Source organism: Chelonia mydas, chromosome 4 (genome assembly GCF_015237465.2).
Source record: "Chelonia mydas isolate rCheMyd1 chromosome 4, rCheMyd1.pri.v2, whole genome shotgun sequence".
NCBI lineage: Eukaryota > Metazoa > Chordata > Testudines > Cheloniidae > Chelonia > Chelonia mydas.
Window position 1 is genome coordinate 91,849,422 of NC_057852.1, and position 23,764 is coordinate 91,873,185.

A 23,764-nucleotide genomic window follows, 5' to 3' on the forward strand; every position below is an offset into this window, starting at 1 on the left:
GATGCGACATGTTAGAGTGGGCTGGTTTATAGTCTCAAGCTGGAGGTTTTGAGAGAAGGTCTTGACAGGTGACAGGCCTGTGGGGGAGGAGTCCTTGAGAGACATCTGCATTCTGTTAGCTTGTTGTCACTTTTACCTGTTCTGCTGGGGATGACTTCTTCAGGAGGTGGTGTTCTTTACAAACACTGGGACAAAACACAGTTGTCAGGCTGACATCACCAAGGGCTATGAAAACAGTCATTCCCAGTTTTCAGCCACACATGGTCAGTCTTCAGATATTTTAAGTTAATTTCTATTTAGTTCTAAATAGAAATAAAATTCAAAATCAAGACAATGTAAGAAATAGAATTGGAAGTCTTGCACCCTGAAAAACTATTTTTCATTCTATCCAAAAACTTTGGTAGGACTCTTAAACAAACATATTCCATAAGTGGGCATCACACTCATTAAAGATCCTACATGGGAAATATAATCTCATACACTTAAATTGGGTTTCTGCTAATTGCCCTTATCAACCAATAAACCCTCTTTTGTATGTAAACATCTCTTGTTTGGTTACTGTTTTGTTGGGACATATGCTTTTCTCTGCTATGTGGAGAGTACCAAAATGCACCAAAATTGGGGTTTGGGCTCTGAGAGTTTAAGGGACCTGGAGCCCAGTGGTGGGGAGGGAGATGGTTCTATGGCTCACTGTTCCCTATCACATGCTTCCCTGTTGTCTGGGCAGAATTCCGTTTGCTGTGAAAACTTGTCCACATGATGCTGGTTGCCAGACTAGCAGTAAATCCCCGTACACAGCTGCAAGCCACACCTGAGGTAGAGTTTTGCTTTATCTAGAAAGTGAGCTGTGCTGCCATAGGAAAGAAAGGAAGCCCAGTGTGCTATGCAGAGGCCTGGCCTCCTGTAGATATACTGAAATCTTCATTGTTAGGGGAATAAACATATTGGGACAAAACTCCATGAGTAGAAACCTACAGTTTCCAGTCCCCTACATGGTAGAACCTGTGTAGAGATAGCGTGTGTCCCATTGTTATTTGTGGCTTTAGCCTATATTATCTTTGTGAGTATGAGATTACTCTTCTGGTTTACTGGAAGGCAGAATACAGTGTAGCAGAACACATGTTGCTGAAAGAAAACTGTTCTGGGTATTTTTTCATGATTGCCTCTATAGCTGATGGTGCTTTCCTTTCATGAATTATAAATCTATTTGATTCATGCCCCTCTCTCGCAGACAGCAGTGTGAGAAGTGACTTTACTTTGCATTGCCATCTAGCGCAGTGTTTCTCAAACTTTTGTATTAGTGACCCCTTTCATACAGCAAACCTATGAGTGCGCCCCCCCGCATAAATTAAAAACACTTTTTTTTATTTAACGCTTATAAATGCTGGAGGCAAAGCAGGATTTGGGGGTGGAGGCTGACAGCTCGCAACCCCCCATGTAATAACCTTGTGACCCCCTGCGGGGTCACTACCCCCAGTTTGAGAACCCCGATCTAGTCCAAACTGACAATGGATGGTGAACACAAAGTGTTAGTTGTTATCAATTTGACACTTTACAACTTGTGCATCAGACTCAAACAGCTAGAGTTTTAATTTGTTAATTTTGATGTAACGGAGCATATTCTGACCCTTAGGTACTTACAGAGGGTTAGCAATACTGAAGTCAAAGACGTTAATCTGGATTTACACTGACGTAATTAAAATCAGAATCTAGCCCAGAATAAGACAGAATAAGAATCTGTACTTGAGACAGGCTGAGGTACTAAAACCTGGAGCTGTGCCATTAAATAGCACAAATTATTCCTAAAATAGCCTCCTATTGCTCACATAAAACAGGTGCTGCTCAAATACATAGGAAGACATGGCCCCTGCCCCAAAGAGTGTACACTCTAAAAGGCAAGAACAGAGAGAGAGTTGGGGAAAGAGATACAACAGAGAAGCAAAGTGATCAGGGTGATAAGGGACACATTCTTGGTTAATTCCATGCCTTTTCTCCTTAAATAACGTATCCGCAACTGTCCACCACTAAGCAAACTGGCTACATCTTAATTCCTGTCTCCCCCCAGACTTCTCTTCTTGCCCGTCTCCAATACTACTGGCAATTCCATAGTTCTCTGAGCCCAAAGGCTTCCAACCTATGCGTAATTTTTTTAGTCCTCTTTCTTCTCCCCTTATATTGAGCCTGCAGTTTAATCCTGCTGGCTCTTCCTATATAAATCTAAAAAATCTGCCTGTTTTTCTTATCCCACCACCAATACCCTAATCCAGAGACCTAATTGCACATACAACCACTGGAGGGGGAAGGCAGGACACCAGTACACTATCCCAGTATTTTACTGTTATGTTAACATTTCTGCAACACAGCTTCAAAATATACATTGTTGCTACCTGCAACCCTTTTAATAGTTGCACTGCTGCCTGATTGTCTCCCGAACTGCAACCTTCTCCTTTCTGGAGTCCCATCTCGCCCTTCTTCAATTCATCTAAAATGCTGCTGCTACAGAAATCATCTGCTTAGCTTGTTTTCCCAACCAACCCTAGCTCATCCTCAAATCCCTTTGTTGACTTCCCCTTGCCTCTATCCTCAAACTCAAGCTCCTTGTCCTCTCTTTCAAGCTCACACAATCTGGCTTTCCCAAAACTCCTTCTCCTCTTCCCTTCCCTCTCTCTCTGTGTCCAGGTGGCAAGACTAACCATCCCTTCATATTCTTCCCCCTCTCTCCTCTCCCAGGCTCACTTCAACATCATCTCTTTTCCTGAAACCCTCATCTCTTACCCAATCCACCATGCCTCTATCCTCTTCTCCTTCAATTTCCTCTCACAAACTGCACCTCTTCCAACAGACCTATCTGACTCTGGTCTGTCCTTATTTCCCCCTACAGAGAAATGTCCTGACGTTCATAAGCTTTAGATACAATTTAATTATAAAGGTTGTGGGAGAAGGGGAAAACTTGAGACACAACTTGTATAACTAAAAAGGGTTTTAACGTCTCTGCTTAGCTACATTGTCCCTTCCTTTGTTTGTACATTGTCTATTTAGACTGTAAACTCTTTACAGCAGGGATCTTGCTGTCCTACCTTGCTATAAAGCACCTAGTATTCTGCTGGTGCTATACAAGTAATAAACAGTAGAAATAATAATTAATGCACATCCACTGCTCAGTGTTTTTCTTTACGATGAAGACCATTAATCAACAAATGAGAACATTGTGATCCAAGTGCCAGTGTTCCAACATGTTATAATTTAGCCTCAGATGCTTAGAACTGCATAATCCTCCTTCCAAGTCCATAGCCAAATTCCCATTGAATTAATTGGGAGCAGCATTGAGCCTGTAGGATTTTAATGCCTTATGTTTCCACAACTTTAAAAAATGAAATAAAGAGGTATGTCAGGAATCAGCACAGGGTGAAAAAGCCTCTGCTCCAGGAAGTGAATCTATCTGGCTTCAGGGTGGGATATAGAATACTCCTACACTTTAGTTGCTAGATGACAAATGTTGAGACAGTTGTACCTTTAGCATTGTATTAACTGTTATTAGTAATATGTACTCAAAGGCTACATCAAGGATATTTTTCAGAAATTAAGAAGTAGCTTGGGGGAGTTCATGTTGCCCTTTAAAAAAAATCTCAGATTTTTGATGTTGGAGCTGTTGAAATCAACTTTAATAGAAATAACATCATCTTTAAAACTATCTTCTCTGATAGCTTTTGATCTAATCCATAATCTAGAGCTGAGTTATCAACCGGATAAGGATGAAAATTCTTCATAAAATAAATGAGGTAATGAGCAATGCCTCTCTCAGTCCAGGAGAACCAAAAAAAATAGAGTTACATTCAGTCAGCCTCATCTCTCTTCACATCATTGCCTGCTTCTGAAGAAATGTTTCAGAGTAGCAGCCGTGTTAGTCTGTATCCGTAAAAAGAAAAGGAGGACTTGTGGCACCTTAGAAACTAACCAATTTATTTGAGCATAAGCTTTCGTGAGCTACAGCTCACTTCATCGGATGAATAAGGTGCAAAATATAGTGGGGAGATTTATATACACAGAGAACATGAAACAATGGGTGTCATCATACACACTGTAAGGAGAGTGATCAGGCAAGGTGAGCTATTACCAGCAGGAGAGCGGGGGGGCGTGGCAGGGGGGGAACCTTTTGTAGTGATAATCAAGGTGGGCCGTTTCCAGCAGTTGACAAGAACTTCTGAGGAACAGTGGGGGGAGGGGGGGAGAATAAACATAGGGAAATAGTTTTACTTTGTGTAATGACCCATCCACTCCCAGTCTTTATTCAAGCCTAAGTTAATTGTATCCAGTCTGCAAATTAATTCCAATTCAGCAGTCTCTCGCTGGAGTCTGTTTTTTAAGTTTTTTTGTTGAAGAATTGCCACTTTTAGGTCTGTAATCGAGTGACCAAAGAGATTGAAGTGTTCTCCAATTCGTTTCTGAATGTTATAATTCTTAACGTCTGATTTGTGTCCATTTATTCTTTTACGTAGAGACTGTCCAGTTTGGCCAACGTACATGGCAGAGCGGCATTGCTGGCACATGATGGCCTATATCACATTGGTAGATGTGCAGACTGCAACGAGAGACTGCTGAATTGGAATTAATTTGCAAACTGGATACAATTAACTTAGGCTTGAATAAAGACTGGGAGTGGATGGGTCATTACACAAAGTAAAACTATTTCCCCATGTTTATTCTCCCCCCGACCCCCCCGCCCCCGCTGTCCCTCTGATGTTCTTGTCAACTGCTGGAAATGGCCCACCTTGATCATCACTACAAAAGGTTCCCCCCACCCCCCCGGCTCTCCTGCTGGTAATAGCTCACCTTACCTGATCACTCTCCTTACAGTGTGTATGGTGACACCCATTGTTTCATGTTCTCTGTGTATATAAATCTCCCCACTGTATTTTGCACCTTATGCATCCAATGAAGTGAGCTGTAGCTCACGAAAGCTTATGCTCAAATAAATTTGTTAGTCTCTAAGGTGCCACAAGTACTCCTTTTCTTTCTTCTGAAGAAATAAACTCAGTTTTAAAAGTCAGTCTGTTATCCAATACAGTATAAATATTTGGCATAATTCTCTTCATAATGAGTGTTACATGCAAATGAAAGAGGGACTTGACTGAGGCAACCTTTTTTCCAACAGACTGAACACCACTGTCTCTTTAGGAGAGGTATCAGTCCAAAGTATGCAGTAAGGTGGAAGGGTTGACTCCTTCATTCCTCCACCATACTAAACTTCTGTTGAAATTGAGGAGACATTTGGGTACACCAGGAATCAAGGATGGGCCCAGAAAAAGGAAATGGCATGTGATAATAGAGAAGATTGGGAAATTGAAACTCTTGCCTTTGACTGAAAAGGAGGAAAATTGTTGAGAGACAGAAGTGTATGTGTGTGGTGGGGGGAAGGTTGCTATTTCTCTGAAGAACTGTTGTAAATACATAAGGCAGTCCAGGAATAAAAGAAGAAAAAGAATGGGAAATAAGTGAAAGGACCCAAGGAACAATATATCTTTCTAAGGTTTCAGAGTAGCAGCCATGTTAGTCTGTATTCTCAAAAAGAAAAGGAGGACTTGTGGCACCTTAGAGACTAACCAATTTATTTGAGCATAAGCTTTCGTGAGCTACAGCTCACTTCATCGGATGCATTCAGTGGAAAATACAGTGAGGAGATTTATATACACACAGAACATGAAAAAATGGGTGTTTATCATGCACACTGTAAGGAGAGTGATCACTTAAGATGAGCTATTACCAGCAGGAGAGGGGGGGGGGCGGGGGAGGGAGAAAACCCTTTGTAGTGATAATCAAGGTAAGCCATTTATTTCTTTCTGAGGTATTAATTGTACCCCATAGGGAGAGGGGAAGAATCCATCTATCTAAATACAAGTAAATGAGTGAACTGAAAGGGCCTAAATTGAAATTAATGACAGTTTAGAGGATAGACACATTCATGGATGTTGTAATCCTTTAGGAAACTATTTCAAATTACATTGAGGTAAATAAAGCTTTAACATATACAAAGACATGGGTACTAGCTCTGACCAAATCCCATTTATATAGTTATTGGCTGATAGTAAACCAAATTAATGTGTTAACTGCAATACATTATGGACTGACAGTACAGAAAACTCAGTGATAAATTTGAACAGGTCATGGTCCTTGAGAAGTTCTTTGGTCTCATACTGGCTTACTTTCATACCTTTAAAATCTGTGTTTGTTGTAGTGCCAGAAAAGTGCCAAATCAGAGTAAGTGAGGCAAGGGTTATTTTGTCCAGTGGCCCAGCTTAAATTTAAAATATGTAGAAGTAGATTTAGTAGTAGTTATAGCTGCATCTGTTTCATGATATGGTATAATAATTTAACCCAGGAAATGAAAGAAGCCCCCTACAGAAAGTAACACCATCCCCTTCAACGAGAGGCTTTTTCTGCATTAAAGGAGATGATTGCTAATGGTGTTCCCTCATCAGGAAAATAAGTAAATATAACATTTGTCGGTGAATCCAATCTATATTTTATAGAGCCTCATTAATTAGGCTATTTAAAATATATTTTGTTGTTATTTATTTGTATTTTGATAACATCTAGGAATCCCAGTCATGGTCCAGGACCACATTGTGTAGGTGCTGTACGGACACGGTGCAAAAATATAGTCCCTGTCCCAATGACCTTAAAATCTAATTAAAAATCAGATAACATCAAATCAATTAATGAATTAACAAAATTTTAAAAAACCCTTCAAAATAGTCATGTCAGTACATATTGTAAATGTTTTGCTAGGAAAAAAGTTTTCAAAAAATCTACCGTAGGTGAGAAGAAGTAAATATGGAACTTGAACATCTTAAATAGATATATAGTGAATGCTTTAGAAGGTATTATCTTAATGACATAGTCTTAATAGACACTTGTAGGTTTTATATAGACCTATTAAAATGTGATAAACCAGGATATTTCCAAATTGCCTAAACAATCCTCTTGATTTTGAATCTAAGATCAGAAAAGCTTTCCCATCACCAGAGTCAAGGAGAACATATTGTTTCTGAGTTTGTATACACTTAGTTTTACTAGAGGACTGAAGCAGAAATATCCATTCTTCTTCAGGTGATGGTCCCTAGGTGTATTCCACATGTGGGTACATATGTGCATCATGCACCTGAGTCCAGAATTATTTCACAAGCAGTGTCCATTGACCCATAAATGTACTGTTGCTCTCCTTGTGCTCTGAACCGGGGGTATAAAGTGTGGTGTGGGCCAACGCCTCTCCAGTTCCTTCTTACTGCCACGTGGTCTGAATCAGAATCTTCATTGTCCTCAGCTCCTTTCTACTGCATTATTGCTGTAAATATATTGTATGTGTTAGTTTTTAGTAAGTTTTTAATATTTTACAGTATAGTCTGTCATAGTATAGTTAGATAGTGTTTTCCCCCTTTTCTTTTCCACTCAGGGAAATTCCCCCCCCCCCGCCCCCCCCAGACTAGATGATCACAGTGCTCTCTTCTGGCCTTAAAATCTTTGAATCATGCAGCGTCATGTGCATCACACATTCCCAGTTGAAGGGTAATGTGGCTAGAACAATCACAGTGACAGGGAAAGAAGCTAAAGCCTTGATCCTATAAAGAGATCCACATGAATGGTCCCTGACCCTGCAAGAACCCTCACTGAAGTCAATGGGGGTACACACTCCTGTGGAGTTTATTGCAGGACAGGGATCTAATGTATCTATTTTAGATGTTACCAATTCACTAGATATTTTAAACATTTTGGATTCGTGACAGGAAAGATTAAAATCTTTCAGGGTTTAATAACAGAATAACAGTATCAACTATTTGTCCCCTTCGGACACTGAAGAAGTACCCCATATATGGATGTTTGATGCATGTGATAGGATATGCCAACCTCCCACTCTGGGTCAGCACAGAAATTATTTAAATATCTGGCTTGCAGCTAGGTATTGCAGTCAGTTCTCCCTTGCAGTGTCTGCTATGACTGTCAAGCCTGGAGGGAGGATACTACAGCTGTAAGAAATAAGTAGGTAGGAAAAAGGAGATAAAAGGGATGAAGCAGGTTACAGAGGGTTGACTGTACTAGGATAGGGAGTGTTGCTCTGTTTTAAGCCTGGAAGGAACTGGATGCCTTGGGTCTGAGGCTTGGTCTAAACTTGTATATCTGCATTGCTCAGGTCGGGTTGCCAACCCTCCAGCATTGTCCTGGTGTCTCCAGGAATTAAAGATTAATCTTTAATTAAATATTATGTCATGTGATGAAACCTCCAGAAATAAGTCCAACTAGAATTGGCAACCCTAGACGTGCGTGTGAAAAATCCACACCCGTGAGCGACATAGTTATACTGACCTTTACCCTCCTCCCTCATGTAAACAGCGCTATGTTGGCCGGAGAGCTTCTCCTTCTGACATAGGTACCACTTCTCACGGAGGTGGAGTTATTAAGACAAAAGGGCTCTCTCCCATCAGCTTAGAGCATCGATGCAGCTGTGCCAATGTAAATTAGTAGTGTAGACCTGCCCTGAGAACGCTAGTGTGCCTGGAAGAAAGAAGGAGGAGGAGGACTAGCTCATTAAGGGGAAGACAAGTTCTTGCTTCTAGGCTTTGAACCAAGAGGTTCCTCTGTCTGGGGTTAGGGCAGAATGATCTCAGGACCTCAATAAGGGTGGTTGAAGCTAGGCCGTCTGTTTTCCTCAGAAAATGACCAGAACTATAACTTGGTCATAAGATTTCATCTAAGATATTATAATTCAATAATTTGGATCTGAGCTCTGATTACTTGATGGGCTGGGTGTTGGATATAACCCTAGAAAATGTCTGGAATGATTCATTTATAGCTGCTTTAAGATATAGAAAATAAGACTCAATTTGCCAACTCTTGTGATATTTATCACAAGTCTTGCAATATTTGGTGTTTTTCATAAAGCCCCATCTCCAGGAATCCTGTGATGATATGGGAATCTCAGCTTTCATTTAAAAACACAGGTAAGTTTCTAGCCCGTAAGGTTGTGGAGAAAAGCTTGAAAACATGGCTCAAGTGTATTTAAAAGCTCAAAAAACAAAAGAGAAAAATAACTCAATGTTTTTTGTTTTTTAAAAATCTCATGGATTTTAAAGAGGTTCAGTCTTGCTCCCACTAAAGTCAGTGGCAAAACTTCCATTGAATTATAAGGGAACAGATTAGGGTCCGTCCCCCCACCATGTGTGTGGGGGGTGGGGAAGAGTTGCAAGAATTTAGATAAAGAACTCACCAGCTAGGTAATTAAATGCTTAGACACCATGGTGAAGAGTGTAATATACATTTCCACCTAAACATTGTTATTTTGCTGTAAGTGAGAAAAGTCTTACTTCTTCATCTTGAATGCTCTGCTTAAGTAGGACTCATGCTTTTTTATGGAGATTTAAGGCATTTGTTCCCACTAGAATTTCAGCACTGTTTTGGTGCTTCTCCTGGCTCAAAAAGCAAGAGATAGAGACCAGATCTGGGAATTGACTCTAGGGCTGTTGTGTAGTAGTGGAAACAATGCTCAGGACTGGTCCAATTTTTGTGATTAAGGGATCCCAATGATAGAGTTGTTGACCTAAAGAATGACTTTTAGGGGTGGCCACTTATAATGCACATAGGGCCAAATAAAGATGAACTTGTGGTTAAGGTTTTGGGCTAGAACTCAGGATATCTGTATAGCTCTTGTGTGACTGTGGGCAAGTCAGCTAATCTGTGACTCAGCTTTAAAATGGGGATGATAATAATTCTCTCTCTCATTGTGTGTCTGGTTACCTTGTAAGCTGTTTGGGGTTTGTAAGCTGTTTGTCTCTTACTGGGGGTTTATCCAGCACCTACTACATTGGGGTCCCGATCTTGATGCGGGGTTGGGTTTTTTTGGCACCATTATAATGCAAATAATAATGAGGTTTCCTAGGGAGAAGAAAGCTCTGCATTTCTATTGGAGCCCTCAAGGATCTTCCACTTTGCCTCTCCTCATGGCCTCCTGTTACATACAGCTTTCTTCATCCCCCAGTTTGAAGAGGATTGGGCAGGGTTCCCACTCCAAGTACTTCATTTCTATCATGGGATTGCTGTGGAGTGAAACAAGGTAGTTACATGACAGTGCACATCACAAATTAAGCCTCTCCAGACCAATTTAGTGTATCTTCTTAATTAAGAGCAATTTGTTCTTAGGCCCAAATCCTTTCTCCCGTGAAAAGCTCATGAGGCCAAGCTGTGTCTTCAAGGGGAACAGTCCTCCCGCTCAAGCTGGAGAGCAGGAATAGTGTCACTCTGCAGCTGTTGCTCCAGCCTCAGAGCTGAACCAATTTCTGTACTACTTGTGCTCCCACCCTACCCACACACACACACGACTGACAGAGCTCACCTAGTGGCTCACTCTCAATTCCCGCTCCCCCCCCCGCCCATTGCACTAGACTCTACAGAAGCGCTCATGCAGCATCTCCAGATCCTGATCCCTCCCCCTCATGTAGCCTCTCTTCAGGATGACCTGCTTGGGGGGCGGGGGAGATTTGTCCCTTGGACTGACCTAATACTGCAGTTCTTTCACTCCTGTGGTTCTGTATTATGCTGAACATTTTAAAAAAAATTATTCAGAATTCTTTCTCAAATATTGAATTTCATGTTTTGGATGGTTTGAATCAAACTGATACTGAGCTCAATAAGCTAACAAAACATTTAATCCTGACATGTGATGGAGGTATTACAAATATAGCTCCACAAGTCTGCATGGCACTTTCCCCATTCATAAAAAAGAGACAGTCCCTGTCCCAGACCTTAACTAAAATCTAGAAAATCAAATAAGGATGCCATCAGCAGTGGAAGTTAAGCTGTAAATATATCAAAATGTTATGAATGGCTATGAGTCAACATTAATGATTAGTCCTTTAGCTGCAGGAAGAAATATTAAGACCTTTGATCCCCTCACTTGCATGGAATGAGGTCATGCATTATATGTGCGAGTGTAATAGGTGATTTTTTTTTTCTGTGGTGCTGCGTACTGCTGCATGTTCCCTCACTCATCCAAGATCAGAATCAAACCTTTATAATGGAGCATGCCTAACGTTAATGCAGATGTTAAATCATCATATTATTTTGATGAATATGAAAAATGTTGTGTACATTCCAGACAATACCATCTAATTATTTGAAAATGTGAAATGAAGCGGAACAACATGTAACTGAATTATAAAATAGAGTAAAACCAGAGGACGCAAGGGCTGCTTCCAGTGTTTGGAACAGGGCATTGTATTTTAACTTCGAGTGCTTGCTCTTGTCCTTTCCATGTTAGGTGTGTGTACACTGTGGGCACTGTTGCCAGAGATTCCTCTCCCCGCCAGGTTTTGTCCGTAGGGCCGGCTCTAGCTCTCCCTGGTGCCCCACATCCATGCGCCAGTGTAAGGGGCACTGCTGGCCTCACACACTGCCAGTTCCTTCTTGCTGCTGTGACAGTTGCTGGAACAACTTTCTCGCATTTGCAAGCCTTCTCCAGTGGTTGAATTTGATTGTTTTTTTGTACTTAGTTAATCTTAGTGTTAGATATAGTTGGTGAAGTTAGATAATGGTCCCATCAGGGGACGCGTCCCAGGGACAGGGCATGCTCCGGTCCCCGGGATTCAAACCACATGCTGCCTGCAATAAGCCCATGCCAGTGAGCAACCCTCATTCAAGCTGCCTAAAGAGCCTTGGGGAAGCTCACATCAAGGACAGGTGTAAAATCTGCTGGAGCTTCAGGCAATGAACCCAAGAGGACAGGGACATTCGTTTGAAGGCCCTGCTAATGGAAGCTGCATTTGGAGCTGAACTGCTCAGATTCGGCACCGAGCACATCGGCCTCAGTGTGCAGTGCTCCTCTGGCACTGTGCCCCCACCCCCACCCGGCACCATTCTCCATTCTCAGTGCTGAGAAAGTGGCACAAGAAGCAGTGCACTGAAAGGGTGCTCCCCGCTGCTGAAGAGGGACAAGAGGGGAGGGGCTGACGAGGCGAGACCCATGCCAGGCCACTTGTCCTCCGCAGGGCTGCATTCAGGGTGGCGATGAGTCCACCCGCAGTGCGAGCCTGATTTGGGACCCACCACCCACTCCTGGGAGTGGCCAGGGCACTTCACATTTGAGAGCCCCCTCCGCACTGGAGGTGTTTCAGGCAGGAAGGGCCCTCATGGCCCTTCCGATGCTGCCAACCCCATGGGACCACCCGCCTGCTCCCTCGGAGCCCTCAAAGGTGACCCCCTCCAGAGGGAAGCCTGCCATGGGCCCTCCACAGTGGTCCTGACCCAGAACTGGTCTCCAACACCATGCCAGTCCCCGGCTGCCCAGCACCGATCTCCAGCACTCCAGCACCGGTCTCCAGTGCCAAAGCATCAGTCGCCACGACATGCATGTCCCACCCAGGCACTGCTCTCTGGCCTCCCACCATAGCCTTGGCCTTCAGGCAGGAAATCTTCATTGGACTTCATCCCTCTGCTGAGGAGGCACCATCATCCAGCCTATGCACCAGATTTTGGTGCCGGGCCATCTGTGAGCACATGGCCTCAGGGGCAGTGGCCGGTACAATGGCAGTACTGAAACCATGGGGATTCCCACTGGTATCTAGGCCATATTCTCAGCCCCCATCTTCAGCGGTCTCCAAGAGGCGGGCTGCAGCCCCACCCAAACCAGTTCCGGATCCTGGCTTGGATTCCGACACCGGTGCCAAGACCCCATCGCCACCCCTGGTAGAGGAAGCCCTGGTGAAAGTGGAGGAACCCTCTGGTAGCGGTGGCCTCCTCCTCTTCATCCCCAGATGAGACGATCACAGGTCCCACTAATTTGTTGCTGCCGGACGACTTCAGGTTTCACCAACAGCTCCTTAAACAAGTCGCTATGAACCTGAGTTTAGAGGTGGAAGAGCTAAAGGAGCCCGCAGACAGCATATTCGATATTTTGGCTGCAGCAGCCCCCTGCAAAGTGGCCTTGCCAGTACATGATGGGGTGGTGAAGTTGGTTACAGCACTGTGCCAGACCCCATCATCTCTGCCTTCAACATCCAAGTCCTATATTCCAGCCAAAGGGTTTGAATACATGTATTCCCACCCTCCCCTGGGGTCCCTGGTGGTCTCTGCTGCTAATGATCAGACAGACAGGGACAGGCAAGTGCCACACCAAAAAATAAGGATGATAAACGGATCAATTTATTTGGTAGGAAGGTTTATTTAATGGCCTACAACTTCGTATCTCCAACCAGCAGACATTTTAATGTCTGGAACTCAATGGCTAAGTTTAAGGACTCCGTACGTCAAGAGTCAAAGCAGGAATTCCTGGCCATCATGGCGGAAGGGAAAGCAGCGGCCAAAATCTCAGTCCAGGCCGCCTTGGATGCAGCAGACTCGGTGGCTGAGACAATGGCATCGGCAGTCACCATGAGACATAGTTTGTGGCTCCAATCATTGGGACCCTCCCACAAGGTTCAGCAGTTGGTACAAGATCTCCCCTTGGAGATCTGTTCTCTGAACAGGCAGGCACCAAGCTGCATGGCCTCATGGACTCCAGGGCTATGGTGCAATCTTTAGGTCTCTACACACCGTTGGCCTTGAGGAAACACTTTAGACTGCAACAGCCACCCAGATTCTCAGGGCATCCCAGATATGAGCCCTGTAGAAGAAAAGGGAAAGGTTATAAACACCATCAGGGCCAGCCTTCCTCTTCCACACCTCAGCAGGGCACAAGTCAGTTCCTGAGCAGAAACAGGCAGGCCTTTTGAAAGCACGCTTGGGGATGACCTACCAGTCTCGCTCCCAGATCCATTCCACCCTTTGGTTTCGAACCACCTTTTGCCCTACCTCCCTGCATGGTCATCAATCACATCAGACCGTTGGGTACTCAGTACCATAGCAGAGGGGTACATGCTTCAACTTTTGTCTATCCCTACACCTTACCCCCCCGTCCCCGTCCCTCTTCAGGGACCCTTCTCACGAGCAACTTCTCATCCAGGAGGTGCAAACCCTCCTGCAGGTGGGGGCTGTGGAGGTAGATCCCTCAGAATGGAGAGGGAAGCGATTCTACTCTTGTTATTTCCTGATCCCCAAGGCAAAAGAGGACCTACAGCCCTTCCTAGACTTGCAACACCTCAACAAGTATCTCAAAAATCTGAGGTTCCGCATGATCTCCCTGGCCTCCATAATCCCCTCCTTAGATCCAGGAGACCAGTATGCCACCCTCGATTTAAAGGACACATATTTCCATATAAGAAAAGGAGTACTTGTGGCACCTTAGAGACTAACCAATTTATTTGAGCATAAGCTTTCATGAGCTACAGCTCACTTCATCAGATGCATTCCATTCACCTGGAAGAATCACATTTCCTCGGGGATCAGAATGTGCTGGTGGATCAATTCAGCAGGTCCTTTTCCTCTTGCCATGAGTGGTCTCTCCACCCAGAGGTTGCCAGTTTCACCTTCCAGAGGTGGGAAATTCCCCAGGTGGTCCTGTTTGCCATTGCACAGAATGGGAAATGCCCTCAGTTTTGTTCTAGGCATGGTCAAGACAAAGGCTCCGTATCCGATGCCTTCTTGCTGTCGTGGACCAACGACCTGCTGTACGCTTTCCCTCCAGTTCACCAATTCAAAAGATCTTCCTGAAGATCAAGAGGGATAGGGCAGAGGTTATCATGATTGCTCCAACTTGGTCTTGTCAACACTGGTTTGGCATGCTTCTGGATCTTGCAGTTCCAGCCCTGTTGGCACTCCCGCTCAAGCCAAACCTGATCTTGCAGGATCATGGATGACTGCTTCATCCGAACCTCGCTTGCCTGCACCTGACAGCATGGCTGCTGCATGTCTAATCCTGAGGAGTGGGCCTGCTTGGAGCAGGTCCAACAGGTTTTGCTAAGTAGCAGAAAATCCTCTAGTAGGGCTACCTAACTGGCTAAGTGGAAGAATTTCACTTGCTGGGCAGCTGAACAGAACCTTGGCCTGGCTCAAGTTTCCCTGCAGTCCATCTTAGAATATTTACTTCATCTGACATTCCAAGGTCTGGTGCTGTCATCAGTCAAGGTCCACTTGGTTGCCATCTCAGCCTTCCATCCTCCGGTCCTGGGCAGACCACTCTTCACCTATGAAATGACAAGTAGGTTCATCAAAGGGTTGGAAAGACTTTACCTGCAGGTTCACAACCCAATCCGCCTTGGGACTTAAACCTCGTTTTATCCAGGCTCCTCTCATGGAAGGTTGCATTCAGGGTGGCAATTACTTCTGCCAGGAGAGTTTCAGAACTTCAAGCACTGACATCAGAGTCTCCATATACTGTGTTCTTTAAAGATAAGGTCCAGCTGTGCCCCTACCCAGCCTTCCTACCAAAGGTGGTGTCACAGTTTCATATTAACCAACACATCTTTCTGCCTGTCTTCTTTCCGAAGCCTCACAGCACATATGAGGAAAGGCATTCACATTCTTTAGATGTTAGAAGGGCCCTGGCCTTCTGTATTGAGAGTACTAGGCCCTTCCACAAGTCGACACAGCTTTTCATCACTGTAGGGGATAGAGTGAAAGAACACCCGGTGTCATCCCAGAGGATCTCGTCCTGGCTCACAGCCTGCATCCAGGCATGCTATGAACAGGCGAAGGTCCCGCCCCCGCTATCACAAAAGCCCATTCTACAGGAGTGCAAGTGTCCTCAGCAGCATTCCTGGTGCAGATACCAATCCAGGACATCTGCAGGGCAGCAATGTGGTCATCGATCCACACCTTCACTTCCCACTATGTCATCACCCAACAGGCTGAAGATGATGCCAGTTGTGGGAGAGTTGTGTTGCAATCAGCACATCTGTGAACTCCTAGCCCACCTCCAAGGGCCCTGCTTGGGAGTCAGCTAACATGGAATGGACATGAGCAAGCACTCGAAGAAGAAAAAAACATTACTAACCTTCCGTAACTGTTGTTCTTCGAGATGTGTTGCTCATGTCCATTCCATGACCTATCCTCCTACCCCGCCGTCAGAGTTAACAGCAAGAGGGAACTGGAAGGGGTCGGGGCTGGTGGTGCCCCTTATACTGGTGCCTGGGCACGGGGCTCCAGGGGGCACTAGAGCCGACTCTACAGCTACCACTGCAGGGAAGATCTCCAGCAACAGTGCCGTGGTGCGCACACACCTAACATGGAGTGGACATGAGCAACACACCTCAAAGAACAACAGTTATGAAGGTTAGTAACCATATTTTTCCCCATGCATGTGCACATTCATGATACAAAAGCTAAACTAAAGAGAACAATGGTGAAAAAGAACACATTAAAATATAGGAGATCAAAAAAGATAATGTTAAGGAGATGGGAGAAACTAGTATATAGGACTGTAATTGGAGGGCAAGGAAGTTCAATACATCTTATCTAAGGCCTAGCTTCACTAAAGGACTTAGGTGCCTAACTGCCACTTTAGGCACCTGGATCGCAGAATCAGCTGCCCTTGAATACTGTAGGCACCTAAACTCTGTCAGTGCCTAATTTTTTTCCATAAAACTTCCTTTGCCACAAATATTTCTGCCTCTGAACATGCACTCTGCAGCAGCACAGCTGGCACCCAGACAACTAAGCCCCAGAGCACTGCATGAACCAGGGAAATATAGGCATTGCTCCATCTAACTCAGCAGCAGGGCCTGATATTGTAAGCGGGCTCAGCCCTCGCTTACTGGATCAGGCCCCTATAGGTGAGTTTACACAGAATGCCAGAGGAGGAGGAGAACCAGGGGTCAGTGTACTCACTTGGGCTGTGTGAGACCCCGCATTGCAATTCAAATACCCCTCCACCTGAGGTGCGAGGGGGAGAAGGGAAGGGATTTGAACTATAATCCGCCACCTCTCTTTGTTGTGGGGCTCCCTCAGTCTCCTGTTACAGTTGTTCCACTTTGGGTAAATAATTTTTAAAAGTAATGGGGCAAAGGGGCACTGTCTCATGGTCTTCCCCCAACCAAGTCATTCTCATGCTCAGGTTTTTCTCGCTGTGGCATAATGTGACATTATTTAGTCACAGGGGAACAGTTTCAGCACCCTGGCTTCTTGTTATAAAACAGCATAAGTGCTTACTGCCAGGAGCGGGTTTGCAGCTGGGACTCCCAAGTGGTGGGAGGCACCTCCCAGCAGCTTGGACTTAGGCACCTGTCACTTCAGCTTGGCATCATGCACTGGCTAATTTAGGCAAGGTGTCACCTAGCGTGCTGGTTTTTGTGAAGCCCATTCTGAGGTACCTAGCTTCCTCCAGTCATTGTACAGCAAGCCTAACTCAGCCTCTGTGAACTCCGATGACTTTCCAGGAGCCTAAACGTTAGGCATGATGATACTGAGCATTGCCACTCCTATGCATTGTGTATCTAGCCCCAAGTGATTTTGTTTTGTTTTGTTTTTAATATCACACACCTCACCATGGTATCTGAGCATCTTAATAATAAACATTACTGATATAGTTATACTAATAATTTACAATTGGGCCTCCATAAAGGCTTGGCCACAAGGGCCCTTATTCCTGCGGACCTCAATGGGACGCTGTAAAGCTATGCATGTAAATCTCTTTGCAAGATGAGGCCAATATTGCCATCCACCTGCAAGACAAAATTATATAGCAGTTCCAGACAGGTGTTTGATTATCACACAGCATGTTAGCTCCCAAGAAGTATACAGCCAAATTGAGACTAGCAACTATAATCTCATGGAGCTTCATTGTATCTGTTTCTGTCTCCATTATACTCAGACATATGATGTAATACCTTGTCTCATGCAAGAGAGGCAGCTCAAAGTCTCTTCCTGCAGCTTCTGCACTTCTGCACTAATCAGTGGCAATTACCGCTAGCCATTCATAACATTTTGATACAGTAACAGTTTTTCCATTGGTGATAGTATTCTTATTTTATTTTCTAGATTTTTTTTTAATCTGCGCACCTCACAATCTTGAATGCATTTAGCTTCACAACACCCTTGTCAGGTAGGGAAGTGTGGTTTTACCCAGTTTACAGATGGAGAACTGAGGCAGAGAGACACTAAGTGATTTGCCCAAGCTCACACAGGACAACTGTGGCAGAGCAGTGAATTAAATCTAGGTCACCCAAGCTAGTGGTCCTAACCACTGGACCATATTTCCTTCCCATTGTTTCTGCAGTATTCCCTGTATACTGAGTCATTAGTGCAGCTTATGCATTAGTGATTTTTCTTGTACGTTATCAGCAATCCCAGATAGCTCTTAGTCCACATCCAAGTATTTGCTGCAGAGGAAGGACATGGTAGGTGTGGGCTTAAACTGTGGCTAGTTGCTGGTGCTGCTAGGTGTCAGGTTGCATCCTTGGCCTTCGTTTCTTCTGTAGAGGAACATGTCATATGTGTGCTGCCATAGTACGAACATTGATATCAAGGTGTCTGCCAAAAAAGCAAGAGAGACTCAAGGTCATCTTAATTTTTTTTAAAACTATTCAGTTCATAATGGTGGCAACAACAACAGTGTGTGATATTGGCCATGTTCGCTACATGTGACTGTAATGTACATGCATACCTCAAGGCGTAAACAAACCCAACAGAACGCATTGGCTATAAGCTGAGGTTTAGGGTGAATTACCTCAGAGGGAAATGGTCTACCAAAAGGTCTTGAGGCTGAGAGGTTAGGATTTGAGTGGGTAAAGAGCTGAGGTTTGATCTGATTCCTCCTTTTCTTTTACGAACAGGTTTACCCAGGCTTAATAAGACTTCATCTTTCAAAAGAGACAAGTGAAGAAAAGGGGTGGGAGTGGGGAAATGGGAAGTAGTAAAAGTGTTTAAGTAGTAAAAATAAACAAGGAATCCTTAGAGCTAACTTTCTCTCCCATCTGCATAAAGCCAAGTAGGACAAAACTACAGAGGAAAGTGTTTGTATTGTGTACACCTAAACTAGCTAAACATTCAAGCAGCCTCAGTCCACTAGAAGCCTCTTTCCCAGTGGCCCTCACCATACTATCACCATTCACTGGGGCAGAGAGAGAAAAAATGAGTCAATAGCCTAGTGTGGCTAGTGCATTTACTTGGGTTTAAGGCCCACTCCTCTCCTTAGCATTTGCTACTGGCTAGTTTAGGCAGCTCCCTGCTTAGCTTGCTGGCTTCTGTGAATCCCAGTCTTAGATGTGATCTATGCCTAAAAATTAGATTGATCTAGCACACTTGCTCAGAGCTGTGAAAAATGTCACAGCCTGAACTCTGTAATTAGGTTGACCTAATCCCTAGTACAGATGCACCTGGAAGAATTCTTCTGTCCACCTAGTTACGGCGTCTCAGAGAGGTAGCTTAACTACATCAGTGGGAAAACCCCTTCCATCCGTGCAGGCAGTCTTCACACCACAGTGGCATAGCTGCAGCTGTGCTGCTCTAGCACTTGTAGTGTAGAAATAGCCATAGGTACTTAGTCCTCCCCTTGCACCATAAAGGGAACCTGGAACCCTAATTCATGGGTGTGAATTCCACTGAGTGGCAGGATCCCTAAAAATTAGGTGCTGCAATTCTGAGCCTAAGCCTTCAAGTTGCTTGTAGGGAATGATTTGGAAACAACCAAAATAGTGCAGGGGGAGTGAAGGAAATCAGGAAGAGGTGCAGAGGCGACTCTTGTTCTAAGAAAAGGAAATATGGATATGAGCATAGAGATCACCACAATCAAGGGCCTTGTTGGAGCCCCTACAGTGGCCTGGACACTTTTCCTTGCCAGTACAAATATTTCAGTGTTGCATCAAGGACAAAGAATTTATCATTCCTGAACTATGGAAGCGAGGAGAGGAGAATGTAATCTGCCTTATTTAAATATACTTTCTGCCCTTGTTCACATTTTCAGAGATGCTGGAGTAGGTGCCAGTGAATGGAAACACATAACTCTGTGTATACAGAGCCAGAATCTCTGTTGCGGTGTATCTGATTTGGGCCACACCTCTGGCTCTAAAGCTGGTTTGAGCAGCTCAGTGAGGGTAAGGTCAGTATGAGGCTGATGCTCCCTTTGGATGAGGCTGAGATAGGGTTTGTTGCACCATGCTTAGGGCCCTACCAAATTCAGGGTCCGTTTTGGTCAATTTCACGGTCATAGGATTTTAAAAATCATAAATTTCAAGATTTCAGCTATTTAAATCTGAAATTTCACGATATTGTAACTGTAGGGATCTTGACTCAAAAAGGAGTTGTGGGGGCTCACAAGATTATTGTAGGTAGGGTTGTGATACTGCTACCCTTATTTCTACACTGCTGCTGGCGGCTGCGCTGCCTTCAGAGCTAGGCAGCTAGAGAGCGGTGGCTGCTGGCTGGGAACCCAGCTCTGAAGGCAGAGCCACCGCCAGCACAGCACAGAAGTAAGGATAGCGTGGTATGGTATTGCCACCCTTACTTCTGCACTGCTGCCTGCAGAGCTGGGCCCTCAGTCAGCAGCTGCCACTCTCCAGCCACCCAGGTCTGAAGGCAGCAGCGCAGAAGAGTGGCAATACCATAGTATGCCACCCTTACTTCTGCGCTGCCTTCAGAGCTGGGCGCCTAGCCAACAGCCACCACTCTCCGGTCACCCAGCTCTGAAGGCAGCGCAGAAGTAAGGGTGGCAATACTGCAACCGCCCTAAAATAACCATGCTACCCTTGCTGCAACTCCCTTTTGGGTCAGCCCCCCCCCCCCATTTGAGAAACATTGGTCTCCCCCAGGAAATCTGTATAGTATAGGGTAAAAGCACACAAAAGACCAGATTTCACAGTTCGTGACATGTTTTTCATGTCCGTGAATTTGGTAGGGCCCTAACCATGCTGTTTATCCCCCTCCCCCAAGTGGCATAGCAGGACCAAGTGAGCAGGGTTGGGACATCCCTGCATTAGGAGGATGAGGGCAACCACTTGGGAGCTGGGAGACCTTCTCCACATCAGCGGGGAGAAGTGAACCCCAGTCTCCCACATCCTGGGGAAGTGCTCTGGTGACTGGGATAAAGGCTAAAATGGTGGTATCAGCACCTCCTTGGTTTTGCTTGAAAGAGGATGGAATTGCTGAGGCACTTGGAGTGTTCATGCGTCTGGATCCTGAGTAGACACAGGTGGCTAGGTGCCTTAGAGGGGTCGGGCTTGGGCCACACCATGCTCCTTGGCACTTCTTATTAGGTAGATTAGGCGGCTGCTGGCTGGCTTGTAAGAGTTCCATTAGGCACCTAACTTTCCATATATGGAATTTAGGCACCTAACTTGGGGTTGTAAATTACACTAGGCCACAGACTGCCTAAGTCCCCTTTGTGAATTCCACACACTGAACCTGTGCAGATAGTTGATGGGCCTGAGCTAAATTTCAATGGTATAATTGTCTCCAGATAGGAGCGGTATGCAACCTACACTAGGCATTTCTCATTTGAACATATCAGGAAGAAAAAGATACTGGTATGTTTTTCTCTGCCTGTGAAGGAGCAATCAGCTCCCATGAGGCACATCCCTAGGTGGTGGATAGGGGAACATCCTGTAGATAATGCAGAACAGCTGCAAATGTTCAATAAGCAATGTCAGATCAACCCCCATGTCAACAGTGGATGGTGGAGTAGCTGGTGGCGCTGCTACCTCTATAAAATGCCACATAGGCCCCATGACAAAGGTGTCAAAGCGAATAAAAAACACCTTAAAATAAGTCTTGGTGGGGTTCATCAGGAAAAGGAAAACTGATTTCACACCAAAGGTGTCACTTGATGGCTTGGACATCCAACCTGTAAAGCTCATCCAATAGATATGCTTCACCAGCCTTGAATAGTGAAGTGGGAAGAAAGGGGAGTATGTTTTTCTCTGCTGCACCCTAAATTGTAGCATTGTCGTGTTGTGGTAGTTTCTTTTCACAAAGTTTTTGTGGGGAGAGGAGAAGAGAAAAGATGATGTTAGAATTTGATTATGAAATTTTAGTATTTGATAAATATATTGTAGTGGAGCAACTTGAACTAAGCCTTCAAATTCAGTACTGAAACTTTCATTGGGTTTGAAAATGCCATTAAATACAGGTTGAGGACAGACAGGGAAAATACTGAATTCAGCAAGATTGAGGGATGAATAGCTTTTTTGGGTCACAGTGATGTAGACCTTAAACCTATTCCATCTAGACCAGTGGTTCTCAAACTTTTGTACTGGTGACCCCTTTCACATAGCAAGACTCAGAGTATGACCCCCCCTTAGAAATTAAAAACACTTTAAAAAGTAGTTTTCAGAGTAGCACTATTATAAATGCTGGAGGTGAAGCAGGGTTTGGGGTGGAGGCTGACAGCTCATGACCCCCGCCCCCCATGTAATAACTTCATGACCCCCTGAGAGGGCCACAACCCCTAATCTAGACACAACTGAACTAAAAAGAAAAGGAAGACTTGTGGCACCTTAGAGACTAACCAATTTATTTGAGCATAAGCTTTCGTGAGCTACAACTCACTTCATCGGATGTATACTGTGGAAAGTATAGAAGATCTTATTATATACACACAAAAAGCATGAAAAAATACCTCCTCCCACCCCACTCTCCTGCTGGTAATAGCTTATCTAAAGTGATCACTCTCCTTACAATCTGTATGATAATCAAGTTGGGCCATTTCCAGCACAAATCCAGGTTTTCTCACCCCCCACCCCCACACACAAACTCACTCTCCTGCTGGTAATAGCTTATCTAAAGTGACCACTCTCCTTACAATGTGTATGATAATCAAAGTGGGCCATTTCCAGCACAAATCCAGGTTTTCTCACCGCCCCCCCTCCCCCCCCACACAAACTCACTCTCCTGCTGGTAATAGCCCATCCAAAGTGACCGCTCTCCCCACATTGTGCATGATAATCAAGGTGGGCCATTTCCAGCACAAATCCAGGGTTTAACAAGAACGTCGGGGGGGGGGGGGGTAGGAAAAAACAAGGGGAAATAGGCTACCTTGCAAGGAGAGTGGTCACTTTAGATAAGCTATTACCAGCAGGAGAGTGAGTTTGTATGTGGCGGGGGGGGGGGGGGGGAGGTGAGAAAACCTGGATTTGTGCTGGAAATGGCCCAACTAGATTATCATACACATTGTAAGGAGAGTGATCGCTTTAGATAAGCTATTGTCAGCAGGAGAGTGGGGTGGGGGGAGGTATTTTTTCATGCTTTTTGTGTGTATATAATAAGATCTTCTACACTTTCCACAGTATGCATCCGATGAAGTGAGCTGTAGCTCACGAAAGCTTATGCTCAAATAAATTGGTTAGTCTCTAAGGTGCCACAAGTACTCCTTTTCTTTTTGCGAATACAGACTGACACGGCTGTTACTCTGACAACTGAACTAGACACGTTTCAGAGTAACAGCCGTGTTAGTCTGTATTCGCAAAAAGAAAAGGAGTACTTGTGGCACTGCTATGGGTACCCGCATGGCTCCACAGAATGCCAACATTTTTATGGCTGATTTAGAACAACGCTTCCTCAGCTCTCGTCCCCTAACGCACCTACTCTACCTGCGCTATATTGATGACATCTTCATCATCTGGACCCATGGAAAAGAAGCCCTTGAGGAATTCCACCATGATTTCAACAATTTCCATCCCACCATCAACCTCAGCCTGGTCCAGTCCACACAAGAGATCCACTTCCTGGACACTGCAGTGCTAATAAACAATGGTCACATAAGCACCACCCTATACCGGAAACCTACTGACCACTATGCCTACCTACATGCCTCCAGCTTTCACCCAGACACACCACACGATCCATTGTCTACAGCCAAGCTCTGCGATACAACCGCATTTGCTCCAACCCCTCAGACAGAGACAAACACCTACAA

General features: G+C 44.7%; 1 long non-coding RNA gene across 6 annotated transcripts in view; it reads left to right on the plus strand.

Annotated features, from left to right (window-relative positions):
* LOC119566126 overlaps positions 1-23,764 on the plus strand; it is a 67,038-nt gene that overhangs the window by 12,305 nt on the left and 30,969 nt on the right. The window contains exon 2 of one of the 6 annotated variants that reach the window (XR_005225186.2): positions 9,929-10,102. The exons of the other annotated variants lie outside the window; for them this stretch is intronic. This is a non-coding gene — a long non-coding RNA (uncharacterized LOC119566126). The remainder of the gene's footprint in view (positions 1-9,928; positions 10,103-23,764) is intronic. 6 annotated transcript variants of the gene reach the window in all.